Genomic DNA, 14,249 nt, shown 5'->3' on the forward strand with positions numbered 1-14,249 from the left:
TATCTACATATCAATGAATGGATGAGTTTAAAGAACAGAAAATGATCACCTAAAATGCCTAAGAGCTTGACAAAGAATTTTAAAATGCAACATAACTTATATATCTACTCATTCTTCACTGTTGTGGCTTTATTTCTGCATTAGACTGCCCTCTAGTGGCGGAGTTTATTACATGACGCACACAGGGTGAGGGAGTGTCAGAGTTAGAGGAATCCCAAAAACCAAAAGTAATAATCAGTGTTGTGTGTGTAGTGTTGTTGTCACTCTCGGTCTGTGTGTGTGAGCAGTAAAATGGCAGAATTCAGTGTTTCTGTGGCACAGGATCAGTTCAGCTGTTCGGTGTGTCTGGATCTCCTGAAGGATCCAGTCTCCATTCCCTGTGGACACAGTTACTGTATGAGCTGCATCACAGACTGCTGGAATCAGGAGGATCAGAAGAGAGTCTACAGCTGCCCTCAGTGCAGACAGACCTTCAGCCCCAGACCCGCTTTAGCTAAAAACACCATGCTGGCTGAAGTGCTGGAGAAACTGCAGAAGAGCAAACTACAAGCTGCTGGTCCTGCTCAGAGTCCCGCTGCATCTGGAGATGTGGAGTGTGACGTCTGTACTGGAGCCAAAAACAGAGCCGTCAAGTCCTGTCTGGTGTGTCTGAACTTACTGTCACACTCATTTTCAGCGCCATCAAGAGATTCACCCAGGAAATCAACACCAAGTGACTGAAGCCACTCACAAATTGAAAGAGATAATCTGTCAACAACACAAGAAACTCCTGGAGATCTTCTGCCGCACTGATCACTGCTGTATATGTTATCTGTGTTTGCTGGATCAACACAAACACCATGACACTGTTTCAGCTGCAGCAGAGAGGACTGAACTACAGGTATGATCTCGATTTATAATGTCTCTTCATTTTCATTAGAGGAAAACAGTCATACTCATAATAAAGGGATGGTTTGCTCAAGTGGTTATAAACTTTATGAGAAACTCAAACAGGTTTGGAACAAGTGAAGGATGTGAAAATATTGACAAATGTTAAATTTTTTGTTGAACTGTCCCTTTAAGTTTACCTTCAAACTGAATATAATGGCAGGCACACTTCCAGTTAAACAAGTCTGAAAAGCACAGATACGTGAATGAAGCTAAACCGGTCAGACTGTGTTTGACTGATGAAGTTTGACATGTTTTCAAAAGTTCTTGGTATTTACTGTTTAACAAGGTCAGGAATCTACACACTTGCATGGGTTTTTGAGGATTGTTGTTTAACAACATACCGATTGTCTTTAAATAGATAAAAACACCATAGAACAGTTGAAATGTTGTGCAAAAATCAAATCAGGCGTTTATTTGTCACATACACTTTTGTATAGTGAAATTGAACCCCCCCTGGGGCACGTGTCTAGCGACACCCCTGTGTTGTACGATCAAATAAAGAAAAGAATTGAGATCAAAGACACTATAAATTACACCACAGAATGAGATCTGACAAAGAACAATCAACTACAATTCAAAGCCAAAGAGAAAATGTGTGTTTTGAGTTTGAATGTAAACTCATGCTGTGTAAAGGCCCTTTAAGAAGCAACTGGAAACTGCAGCAGAGTTTTGAAGGACCAGTGGCTTGACCTCCTCGATATTTAAATTGAGCCCAATTTTATCACTAACAGCTATAGCTATTAAATTTAACTAAATCATTTCTGAATTAACTACTCTTTGACAAAATCTGCATTCTGCGGAACTGAATGTGCCTTAAGGCCAATACAGGCTACTTTTGCATCGAGTGTATATGAAACGAACTGCATTTGGTCACAACACAAACAATCGAAGAAACGAACTGCATTTTGTCACAACACAAACAATTAAAGAAATGAGCTGCACTTGGTCACAACACAAACAATTAAAGAAATGCGCTGCTATTCGGTCGCAATACAAACAATTGAGGAAACCAGCTGCATTTGGACACAACACAAACAATTAAAGAAATGTGCTGCTATTCGGTCTCAGCACAAACAATTGAAGAAACGAACTGCATTTGATCGCAACACAAACAATTGAAGAAACAAACTGCATTTGGTCACAACACAAACAATTGAAGAAATGCGCTGCTATTCGGTCGCAATACAAACAATTGAAGAAACAAACTGCATTTGGTCACAACACAAACAATTGAAAAAACGAACTGCATTTGGTCGCAACACAAACAATTAAAGAAACGAACTGTATTTGGTCACAACACAAACAATTGAGGAAACAAACTGTATTTAGTCACAATTTAAACAATTGAAGAAACAAACTGCATTCGGTCACAACACAAACAATTGAAGAAACGAGCTGCATTTGGTCACAACACAAACAATTGAAGAAACGAACTGCATTTAGTCACAATTTAAACAATTGAAGAAACAAACTGCATTCGGTCACAACACAAACAATTGAAGAAACGAGCTGCATTCGGTCACAACACAAACAATTGAAGAAACGAACTGCATTTGGTCACAACACAAACAATTGAAGAAACGAGCTGCATTTGGTCACAACACAAACAATTGAAGAAACGAACTGCATTTGGTCACAACACAAACAATTGAAGAAACGAGCTGCATTTGGTCGCAACACAAACAATTGAAGAAACATACTGTATTTGGTCACAACACAAACAATTGAAGAAACGAACTGTATTTGGTCACAACATAAACAATTGAAGAAACGAACTGTATTTGGTCACAACATAAACAATTGAAGAAACGAACTGTATTTGGTCACAACATAAACAATTGAAGAAACGAACTGTATTTGGTCACAACATAAACAATTGAAGAAACGAGCTGCATTTGGTCACAACACAAACAATTTAAGAAACGAGCTGCATTTGGTCACAACACAAACAATTGAAGAAATGCGCTGCTATTCGGTCGCAATACAAACAATTGAAGAAACGAACTGCATTTGGTCACAACACAAACAATTGAAGAAACAAACTGCATTTGGACACAACATAAACAATTGAAGAAACAAAGTGCTTTTGGTCACAACACAAACAATTGAAGAAATGCGCTGCTATTCGGTCGCAACACAAACAATTGAAGAAACGAACTGCATTTGGACACAACACAAACAATTGAAGAAACGAGCTGCATTTGGTCACAACACAAACAATTGAAGAAACGAACTGCATTTGGTCACAACACAAACAATTGAAGAAACAAGCTGCATTTGGTCGCAACACAAACAATTGAAGAAACGAACTGTATTTGGTCACAACACAAACAATTGAAGAAACGAACTGTATTTGGTCACAACAAACAATTGAAGAAACGAGCTGCATTTGGTCACAACACAAACAATTGAAGAAACATACTGTATTTGGTCACAACACAAACAATTGAAGAAACAAAGTGCATTTGGTCACAACACAAACAATTGAAGAAATGCGCTGCTATTCGGTCGCAACACAAACAATTGAAGAAACAAACTGCATTTGGTCACAACACAAACAATTGAAGAAACGAGCTGCATTTGGTCACAACACAAACAATTGAAGAAACGAACTGCATTTGGTCGCAACACAAACAATTAAAGAAACGAACTGTATTTGGTCACAACACAAACAATTGAGGAAACAAACTGTATTTAGTCACAATTTAAACAATTGAAGAAACAAACTGCATTCGGTCACAACACAAACAATTGAAGAAACGAGCTGCATTTGGTCACAACACAAACAATTGAAGAAACGAGCTGCATTTGGTCACAACACAAACAATTGAAGAAACGAACTGCATTTGGTCACAACACAAACAATTGAAGAAACGAGCTGCATTTGGTCGCAACACAAACAATTGAAGAAACATACTGTATTTGGTCACAACACAAACAATTGAAGAAACGAACTGTATTTGGTCACAACATAAACAATTGAAGAAACGAACTGTATTTGGTCACAACATGAACAATTGAAGAAACGAACTGTATTTGGTCACAACATAAACAATTGAAGAAACGAGCTGCATTTGGTCACAACACAAACAATTTAAGAAACGAGCTGCATTTGGTCACAACACAAACAATTGAAGAAATGCGCTGCTATTCGGTCGCAATACAAACAATTGAAGAAACGAACTGCATTTGGTCACAACACAAACAATTGAAGAAACGAGCTGCATTTGGTCACAACACAAACAATTGAAGAAACGAGCTGCTATTTGGTCACAACACAAACAATTGAAGAAACAAACTGCATTTGGACACAACATAAACAATTGAAGAAACAAAGTGCTTTTGGTCACAACACAAACAATTGAAGAAATGCGCTGCTATTCGGTCGCAACACAAACAATTGAAGAAACGAACTGCATTTGGACACAACACAAACAATTGAAGAAACGAGCTGCATTTGGTCACAACACAAACAATTGAAGAAACGAACTGCATTTGGTCACAACACAAACAATTGAAGAAACGAGCTGCATTTGGTCGCAACACAAACAATTGAAGAAACATACTGTATTTGGTCACAACACAAACAATTGAAGAAACGAACTGTATTTGGTCACAACATAAACAATTGAAGAAACGAACTGTATTTGGTCACAACATAAACAATTGAAGAAACGAACTGTATTTGGTCACAACATAAACAATTGAAGAAACGAGCTGCATTTGGTCACAACACAAACAATTGAAGAAACATAATGTATTTGGTCACAACACAAACAATTGAAGAAACAAAGTGCATTTGGTCACAACACAAACAATTGAAGAAATGCGCTGCTATTCGGTCGCAATACAAACAATTGAAGAAACAAACTGCATTTGGTCACAACACAAACAATTGAAGAAACGAACTGCATTTGGTCGCAACACAAACAATTAAAGAAACGAACTGTATTTGGTCACAACACAAACAATTGAGGAAACAAACTGTATTTAGTCACAATTTAAACAATTGAAGAAACAAACTGCATTCGGTCACAACACAAACAATTGAAGAAACGAGCTGCATTTGGTCACAACACAAACAATTGAAGAAACGAACTGCATTTGGTCACAACACAAACAATTGAAGAAACGAGCTGCATTTGGTCGCAACACAAACAATTGAAGAAACATACTGTATTTGGTCACAACACAAACAATTGAAGAAACGAACTGTATTTGGTCACAACATAAACAATTGAAGAAACGAACTGTATTTGGTCACAACATAAACAATTGAAGAAACGAACTGTATTTGGTCACAACATAAACAATTGAAGAAACCAGCTGCATTTGGTCACAACACAAACAATTTAAGAAACCAGCTGCATTTGGTCACAACACAAACAATTGAAGAAATGCGCTGCTATTCGGTCGCAATACAAACAATTGAAGAAACGAACTGCATTTGGTCACAACACAAACAATTGAAGAAACGAGCTGCTATTTGGTCACAACACAAACAATTGAAGAAACGAACTGCATTTGGTCACAACACAAACAATTGAAGAAACGAGCTGCATTTGGTCACAACACAAACAATTGAAGAAACGAGCTGCTATTTGGTCACAACACAAACAATTGAAGAAACAAACTGCATTTGGACACAACATAAACAATTGAAGAAACAAAGTGCTTTTGGTCACAACACAAACAATTGAAGAAATGCGCTGCTATTCGGTCGCAACACAAACAATTGAAGAAACGAACTGCATTTGGACACAACACAAACAATTGAAGAAACGAGCTGCATTTGGTCACAACACAAACAATTGAAGAAACGAACTGCATTTGGTCACAACACAAACAATTGAAGAAACGAGCTGCATTTGGTCGCAACACAAACAATTGAAGAAACATACTGTATTTGGTCACAACACAAACAATTGAAGAAACGAACTGTATTTGGTCACAACATAAACAATTGAAGAAACGAACTGTATTTGGTCACAACATAAACAATTGAAGAAACGAACTGTATTTGGTCACAACATAAACAATTGAAGAAACATACTGTATTTGGTCACAACACAAACAATTGAAGAAACAAACTGTATTTGGTCACAACATAAACAATTGAAGAAACGAACTGTATTTGGTCACAACATAAACAATTGAAGAAACGAACTGTATTTGGTCACAACATAAACAATTGAAGAAACAAACTGCATTTGGTCACAACACAAACAATTTAAGAAACGAGCTGCATTTGGTCACAACACAAACAATTGAAGAAATGCGCTGCTATTCGGTCGCAATACAAACAATTGAAGAAACGAGCTGCATTTGGTCACAACACAAACAATTGAAGAAATGCGCTGCTATTCGGTCGCAATACAAACAATTGAAGAAACGAACTGCATTTGGTCACAACACAAACAATTGAAGAAACGAGCTGCATTTGGTCACAACACAAACAATTGAAGAAACAAGCTGCTATTTGGTCACAACACAAACAATTGAAGAAACAAACTGCATTTGGACACAACATAAACAATTGAAGAAACAAAGTGCTTTTGGTCACAACACAAACAATTGAAGAAATGCGCTGCTATTCGGTCGCAACACAAACAATTGAAGAAACGAACTGCATTTGGTCACAACACAAACAATTGAAGAAATGCGCTGCTATTCGGGCGCAACATAAACAATTGAAGAAACGAACTGCATTTGGACACAACACAAACAATTGAAGAAACGAACTGCATTTGGTCACAACACAAACAATTCAGAAAACGAACTGCATTTGGTCACAACATAAACAACTTGCAAATATCCACGTAACACAATGGATTTGTTTTGAGAAGACCCAAAATCATGAGGGACCCTGCTGAGATACGGATGTGTTATTATACCGTCGTCATAAGCCCCCTTGACAATTGGGTCCGCCTATAGGACCCAGAGTAATCCTATTGTTTTCCAAACTGCATACAACGGCATAATAACACATTGCCTGTTTCTCAATATGCGTTCTTCAGCCATCTTGTGTTCATGTGTAACGTCATCATCAGCTGCCAAAGCTCAATGCCAATACTCAAGAATGGAGGACGTGTGAAACTTCCTGGATGATGTCAAAGTGACATTGTACCCTAACATCATGAGATGTTGCATTTTGTTTGGAAATTAAATTGGGCCCAACGTCAGGGCTCGTTGGTTACGGTCCAAAGCAAAAACAAAAAAAACAACAAAAAAAATTCACCTCTAATGATGTAACAGCTTGACGTTGTGTGGACGTTACGACTATCAGGGTGGACGTTACGACTATGACGTCTATCAGACGTTGGATTTTGGTTGCCATACTTGACAAATAAATGTCAGTATTTGATGTCAATATGACACTGGCTCAAGATGTTGGCTCGACTTTCTAAAACTTTTTAAAACAACCTAAAATCAACCAATTATCAACCTCATTTGACATCACTATTGGACATTAAAATACCGCTGTTCTTAGACCCTGGTGACCTAAATCAAGCCTAATGTTAACATCCACTGTGAATTCTGCAGAGTTGTCTGGAGGAAACCCAGAGCAGTTTCCAGCAGAGACTCCAGGAGAGACAGAAGGAGCTGGAGGAGCTGAGAGAGGCTGTGGAGTCTCACAAGGTGAGTTTGAGCAGGAGAACAGCAGCTGAAGAGGCCTTTCACACTCCAATGCTTCTCTGTGTGTGTGTGTGTGTGTGTGTGTGTGTGTGTGTGTGTGTGTGTGTGTGTGTGTCTGACAGCGCTCTGCACAGGCCGCAGTGGACCACACCGAGAGGATCTTCACTCAGCTCATCTGCTGGATTGAGAGAAGCCGCTCGGAGCTCACGCAGATGATCAGAGATGGAGAAAAGACTGCAGTGAGTGGAGCTGAAGAACGACTGGAGCGACTGGAGCAGGAGATCAATGATCTGAGGAGGAGAAACGCTGAGCTGGAGCAGCTTTCACACACAGAAGATCACATCCATTTCCTCCAGGTGACACACAGGACAGTGGAAGAGCATGTGGAGCAGAGATTGTGTTTGTGTGTCTTCAGCTGCTGTTTCTGTTGTGTCTGTGTAGAGTTTCCAGTCTCTCTCTGTCCCTCCTGGATCTACAGACTCATCCAGCTTTTTTATCAGCTCACAGCTCTCTTTTAATAAAGTTACTGAATCTGTGTCTCGTCTGAGAGACAAACTGCAGCAGTTCTGCACTGAGGAGATGAAGACCATATCTAGCAGAGGTCAGATTTATATTTCCTGACATGTTTCAGATGATTCCTACAGTAAATGCATTTATAATATTTGATCATATTTACTATTAATCATCTGTTTGTCTCCACAGTGAGCAGCATTACTATCATTTCCACTCCTGAACCAAAGACCCGTGAGCAGTTCCTCCAGTGTAAGTCACTCTGAGCATACTGTGCAGAAAATATTATCTTTTGTCTTATTATATATCAACAATCAGAATGAACTGTGCTGAAGTGATTGTATTAAATATACGGGAAACAAAACAGAAGTTTAATCTTAAGTTTAATACTTGTGAAAAGTATTTTTATTATTGCAACTTTTACTTCTACAACAGTTCAGCTGTTCAAAATTTCCAAAACCATAGAAAAGGTCATTTTATGAAGTTTCACTAGCTAATTTTGAGAGGAGCACGTGATATGATTGACTGCAGCTGGCCACTCATCTACACTCATTGGCTAGCCAATCGGATTGATCCAAACTCACTATAAATAACCTAGCTAAGATCTACTCCCTTATCTTCGTTTTCCGAAGAAACCCCCCATCCACCCCTTCTCCTTTCCTCTTTTGCCGAGGGGAGTTCTCGAGAACACCTGACCTCGTACTCCCCTCACATGCTTTATGGACCTGGCGGGAGCCCTGGGCTCAACTATCTCCGAGCTCAGGGTTCTCTCCCGGGACAGCATGCCAAACCTGCTAACTTGCTAACAAGTTGTCAAACACTATCTAAGTGTGAACTCTTGAAATCATGTTACGCTGCATTTATTAATCTTGCATCACTATATACAGTACAGCCAAGGCCGGCGCGTCCATAGAGGTGACCTAGGCGGCAGTATAGAGAGGGCAGTATAGAGAGGGCGGCAGTATAGAGAGGGCGGCGTCCGCGACATCTCCCTTACCACCCGCGTCCTCAGATATATTCGCGCATAGACGACAGAATAGAGAGGGCGGCGTCAGCGACACCTCCATCAGCACCCGCGTGTCCTCAGTTATATCCGCGCATAGGGCGGCAGATTAGAGGTCCTCACTTTATTTTCATAACCGTTCACTTTCATTTTTACATTTGGGTTGAGCGCGGCGTGATCGTCCTCTGCCTAGAGCGGCAGTTCAGCTTGCTCCGGCCCTGAGTACAGCAATTAGGATCTGAACTATGCATTTGTATATGTTTGATGTCTGAATCATATTAAATTGAAGCAAGTGTTTTTATTTAAGTATTTTATATACGGTAATATAGAGCTGCACAATTAATCGAAAAAAGATCGCAATCTAGATTCGACCCCCTAGACCAGGGATCACCAATCTCGGTCCTGGAGGGCCGGTGTCCCTGCAGGGTGTAGCTCCAACTTGCCTCAACACACCAGCCTGGATGATTCAAGTATACCTAGTAAGACCTTGATTAGCTTGTTCAGGTGTGTTTGATTAGAGTTGGAGCTAAAATCTGCAGGACACCGGCCCTCCAGGAACAAGTTTGGTGACCACTGCCCTAGACGATCTTAATCCAGCATTTCTATGATTCTGCCAATCATATTTTCAAGTTCAGGTGGCTGCACGAGTGTTTTCATTGTTTCTCACACGTTGCTCAGTGACATGGACATCTCCAAATGATGTTAAAAGAGTCACATTCTGTATTTAGAAGGTATAATTCACGTAAAAATGTCATTTTTGTCTTCATATAATGATGTAATCGCGGAGGGGAAATCACATGTGACGCGAGCTGCTGACTGTGCGGGCGTGCGCCCTGCTTAATGATAGACGTGTGCGCGTCTACTTCAGTGAACAGAACCTGCATATGTTGCGAGTAACAGGTAATACAGTTGTAAATAATATTCTGTTTGTGACACAGAGTGTTACATCGTTTGAGAGCCGCGCGCAAAGTATGAACAGCACTTAGCAGTCAAAATGAAACCGAAAGTGTGCACTTCATTTAAATGATCATATCGCATTTTAGAGTTATGACTGCGACAAGCATTTGATCTGTTTTTTCTATATATAAAATAATGTTTACAGTGTCAGTATAGCTACTCTAGTCTATATATTGAATTAAATGGTCTAATAATGTTCTCAATGACATTGCAAGCATAGGCCTATATCGCAAAAATAATTCAACATCAGAATTATTATAAGTAGAATTATTTATAGAAACCATTAGAACTACACATAATAATAATATTGTTGTTTTACCATATGTTTGAGTAAAAAAACAATAATTTAATATTAAGCTTTATTTTACATCTACAGAATCGTGAGAGAATCGTGATCTTTATTTTAAGCAAAAAATTTTTTTTTAAAAATCGCAATTCTCATTTTAGCCAGAATCGTGCAGCTCTACTGTGATAAAAATTATGATCCCAAAATTCTTAAAGGGTCATGACACCCCCCCCCACTTTCGGTTCAGGTCTACCTCAGAATTTTTTTTAAAAGATGCATGATAATGGGGGTGGAGCTCCGCGAGCAAAGGGCAGGAGTGGGCGTGGCCAGCAGAGCAGGGGAGAAGGAGGGGAGCGAACAACTGTTGTCAGTCGGCTCACAAAATGAGACACCAACCGTGAGGACACGCATGATTTTATAGTTTACAAAGTTAAAATGTAAAGAAATAAACAGTAATTTAATAGTAATTGTGTTCAAGATAGCAAGAACCTTGCTACCAAACCTTTTTTCTTCAAGCCCCTACACCTCTACATACTGTACACATACAGGCATAAAAAAGGTTGCAAAACATCCATTTAGTCGCTGTCTGGAGCTCTGGTAGTCTACTGTCAATTCTACTACTATTCATTTTATTGTTACTTTTATACTGTACAAAAATCAATGTAATACCTTTCCTGGATAGATAAATGTCATGTATCACTTTATTTTACTTCATTTCTTCATCAGATTTCCAAAAGTTCACTTTGGATCCAAACACAGTGAATAAAAGGCTGGTTCTGTCTAAAGGAAACACAGTGGTGGAAAATAAAGATTCAGTCCAGCCGTATCCTGGTCATCCAGACAGATTTACTTTTCGCCCTCAGGTGTTGTGTAGAGAGAGTGTGTGTAGACGCTCTTACTGGGAGCTGGAGTGGAGCGGAGATGATGGTGTGTTTATATCAGTGTCGTATAAGAGCATCAAGAGGAAGGGACAAGGTTTTGAATGTATGTTTGGGTGCAATGATCAGTCCTGGAGTTTGGAGTGCTCTGCTTACAGCTTATCATTCTGTTACAATTCTGTAAGTACTGAATTCTCTGAATCCACCGACAGCTGCCCTAGAATAGGAGTGTATGTGGATCACAGTGCAGGAACTTTGTCCTTCTACAGCGTCTCTGACACAACAATGAGCCTCATACACACACTCCACACCACATTCACACACACACTCTATCCTGGATTCTTGGTTTCTAACACTTCAAAAGTGAAGCTCTGTGATCTGACAGTGTAGATGATACAGATTCTATGAATGCAATATTGTGGGAAATGTTCTCAAAATATCAGTCTTGCTGTTGATGCAATTTTTGTGATTTACTCTAAACATTAAAACCACTACTTTAAAAATTTTTTGTCGGCTTAGTCCCTTTATTAATCCGGGGTCGCCACAGCGGAATGAACAGCCAACTTATCCAGCAAGTTTTTATGCAGCGGATGCTCTTCAAGCCACAACCCATCTCTGGGAAACACACTCATTCATACACACACCAATTCAGCTGTACCGCATGTCTTTGGACTGTGGGGGAAACCGGAGCACCCGGAGAAAACCGACGCAGACACAGGGAGAACATGCAAACTCCACACAGAAAAGCCAACTGAGCCGAGATTCGAACCAGCGACCTTGCTGTGAGGTGATAGCAACTTCCTACTGAGCCACTGCATTTCCTTGTTTATAATTAATTATAATATAATTTACAATATGTTTGCTTCAGTTCATACTTATAATTCATGTTAAGCTTTTTCTGTATATATATCAATTCTATATTTGTATTCATTTTAGAACCACACACTCAAGACGAGGCCAATCAATAAATGAAAATTTAGACCATTCTCTGGAGTGAGGCTGTTATCTTGACCCGCAACCTGTAGCCTTTAGCAAACCAAACTAACTAGTATTTAAAGAAATAGGTTTTACAAGTTCACTTTATTTGCCTAAAAAAGGAAACCCTGCGCAGTTTTTAGTTTATTATTATTATTTATTTGCTGATCCTCTGTCTGTATTAACACTGGCAAAAAGCTGCACTTTAGGTTTCTTTGTATCTTGTGTTTCTTTCTCTGTATCAGCGACTATACATTTAGTGTTTTTCAGTGGTGGAAAGAGTACTGAAAAATCATACTACCGTAAAAGTATCATTACTTGCCTAAAAATGTAGTGTAAGTAGAGTAAAGGTATCTGTTGTAAATATTACTCAAAGTATGAGTAAAAAGTAGACCTTTCAAATGTTCTCAAGAGTAGTGAGTATTACGCTTTTAAAAGCTGTTGTGTTTACATGTAATTTGTGCATGTGTGTGTAAACGTAACATTCTGTAGTACATTTAGTTATTGCCCAGCAGGCACACAACATCATTAACATTAGGTTAGATTGTCTAGCCAGCATCTAAGCACAACGTTATTTGTTCAATAACAACATCAAATGACATTGATATTTGGTTGACTTTAGGTTGTGTTGGAAAGTGACCAAAATCCAATGTCGAGCAAACTTCCAACGTCATTTTTGCATCACATGCTGACACTTCCATGATTTTCATGGTAAAACAAAATGCAACATCCCTATGACACTGGGGTACAACTTCATTCTGACGTCATGTTGACATCTTGTGCCTGCTGGCCAGTTTAAGGCCATTTCGATCATCATACAGTAAACATCTGTCATCTTCTCATCAGTGACCTGCATCTTAACAGTCTCTGGGTCGATGCATGTAAAGATTTTGGACACCTTGTACACTTTTAATGCTTCCAAACAGTTTGCTGCAGTTATAAAGCGCACATGTTTTGAGGTAGGGTTGAATATCATTTGGGGTTATTTCAATACCAGTGCTAAATTGATGCTTTTAAAACGGTACCTGAACCGATACTTTTTAGCCACAAAATTATTTGACAAAAAATATATATTTTAATCATTATAATTGAACAGTATAATGATATATTATAATAAGTTTAAAGTAAACATCAATTCATATAATATATTTGAATTGCATTAATATATTTTTTGATCAACCCTATTTTGAGGTAGTTCATTATGACGCGATTTACCTTCTATGTGTGATTTGATTGGACAGGAATCACAGGACTGATTTTTCTAATCCCCATAGACAAGAAAAAATAAAGTAGTGACTGAAGGTTGAAGTAGTGGAGTAAAAGTACTGATTATTGAACTAAAAATGCACTCAAAGGAAAGTAAAAGTACATATTTTTAAAACTACTTACTAAATTACTATTCCTGAGAAAAACTACTCAATTAGAGTAATTTAAGTATTTGTAATTAGTTACTTTACACCACTGGTGTTATTTACGCATAAAACAACTGACAACCACATGCAAAACATGGCAACATCAAAACAACCACAGACAGTTCAATAGCTACAAACATGTTGTGACCATTTTAGGTTTACCCTTTACCTCTTATTCATCTTGATATGAAACTGTAATCAGCTCAATGCAGACATCACTGAAAACACACTTACTGTAATTCTCTCTAAACTTCTCGTCCTAAAATGCTGAAATGCATCAACTCAACACGCGGTGCAGGGTGGGAACACTGTTGTGTAGGTGTGGTTCGGTGACATCAAAGCACCGCGCCACATTCTTAATAGAACCTCTGGCGGTGCTTTGATGTCATTCTCCACCAATCGGTTTGCACAGCGCCGCTTCAAGCAGAAACACGGCCTTTGATTGGTCTTCCTCTCACGCAGTTTGGATGTTGCCAAGTCTATTAATTCCTTCACACTGACTAGAATGTTGCACTTTATTTTTTTACTTATTAAATTATCTGCATATCAATGAATGGATGAGTTTAATGAGCAGAAAGTGATCACCTAAAATTCATATGAGCTTGACTAAGCATTTTAAAACGTAATATAACTTGTATATATATATTCATTTTGCACTGTTG

General features: G+C 38.7%; 1 protein-coding gene and 1 pseudogene across 2 annotated transcripts in view; one reads left to right on the top strand and one right to left on the bottom strand.

Annotated features, from left to right (window-relative positions):
- The window catches only part of ncana (neurocan a), a 248,356-nt gene extending 234,438 nt beyond the window's left edge, over positions 1-13,918 (bottom strand). Inside the window, exon 1 of the mRNA XM_073931821.1 lies at positions 13,822-13,918. The gene's annotated coding sequence lies outside the window, so the exon portion shown is untranslated. The remainder of the gene's footprint in view (positions 1-13,821) is intronic.
- On the top strand, positions 233-11,703 carry ftr39p (finTRIM family, member 39, pseudogene; annotated as a pseudogene). Its single transcript, NR_137203.1, has 6 exons — positions 233-880; positions 7,474-7,569; positions 7,689-7,922; positions 8,008-8,167; positions 8,269-8,328; positions 11,049-11,703. The product of NR_137203.1 is annotated as a finTRIM family, member 39, pseudogene (transcript).
- Positions 13,919-14,249: the final 331 nt, after the last annotated feature.

The sequence above is a fragment of the Danio rerio genome, chromosome 2 (assembly GCF_049306965.1).
Source record: "Danio rerio strain Tuebingen ecotype United States chromosome 2, GRCz12tu, whole genome shotgun sequence".
In the NCBI taxonomy this organism is placed as follows: Eukaryota; Metazoa; Chordata; class Actinopteri; order Cypriniformes; family Danionidae; genus Danio; species Danio rerio.